Genomic DNA, 841 nt, shown 5'->3' with positions numbered 1-841 from the left:
CGCATCTGGTGGTGTTTTTTAGGGTGTCTGTAAACATAGTATGATTGTAGGCAGCCTCTCTGCTAATAAGTGAGGTTGTGTTCCTGTCTTGCTAGTTGTTTGGCATGGGACATCCAGCATTGGAGTTTGCTGGCCGTTGGGTGGAGTTGGGTCTTAGCGTTGAGACATAGATCTCTGTGAGAGCTCTCACCAACTGATATTATGTGTGGCTGGGACGTCTCCGGTGGTCCAATGTCCTGAACTCGGCTTTCCACCTCAGATGCTCAAGCCTGACACCAGGGCAGAGCACCAAGACCCTGTCAGCCACACGGCTGGATCTACATCTGAAGAACAAGGAATAGAAAGAACTTATTCAGAACTAAAAGCCTCACTGTTGGCCTCCTGGCTGGGTCTCTGCAACACGTAATCCCTTACATCATAAGCTGATGGCAGGTCCAAAGCATTGCTCTCCTCTGACTGGCTTCCTGGAGTGGCTTCCTGAGTTGCCATAGTCCAGCCCACCACAGCAGCCGCCTCGAACCAGAAGCCATGGTGAAGTTTTGAGAAAGATTATTTCCTTGTTCTGGCAGGGAAAGGGGAAGAGTAAACACTGTGAAATAAACTCAGAGATTTCTATTTAACAAAATCCCACTCCCCAGGGGAAAGGTCTTTGCTAAAGGCTTATACCAGGAAGAAAATTCCTTCTATTCCAGTACCCTTCAAGTTTCCAATCTTACCTAATAGGGGAAAAATCCAATAGGGGGTCAGAGTTTCAAGGAAATAGGTTGAGAACAACGCTCCCATGGAAGGGTTTGGGGATACACAAATATCAAATCATTATGTTCTACACCTGAAACTAATA

The 841-nt window shown here is 46.7% G+C and overlaps 1 pseudogene; it reads right to left on the bottom strand.

Annotated features, from left to right (window-relative positions):
- Window positions 1-255: 255 nt before the first annotated feature.
- LOC114235537 (shieldin complex subunit 1-like) lies at window positions 256-489 on the bottom strand (annotated as a pseudogene).
- Between the last annotated feature and the right edge of the window lie 352 nt (window positions 490-841).

The sequence above is a fragment of the Balaenoptera acutorostrata genome, chromosome 3, assembly GCF_949987535.1.
Source record: "Balaenoptera acutorostrata chromosome 3, mBalAcu1.1, whole genome shotgun sequence".
In the NCBI taxonomy this organism is placed as follows: Eukaryota; Metazoa; Chordata; class Mammalia; order Artiodactyla; family Balaenopteridae; genus Balaenoptera; species Balaenoptera acutorostrata.
The sequence above is the reverse complement of the archived record's forward strand: the minus strand, read 5'-3'. Positions and strand labels throughout refer to the sequence as shown.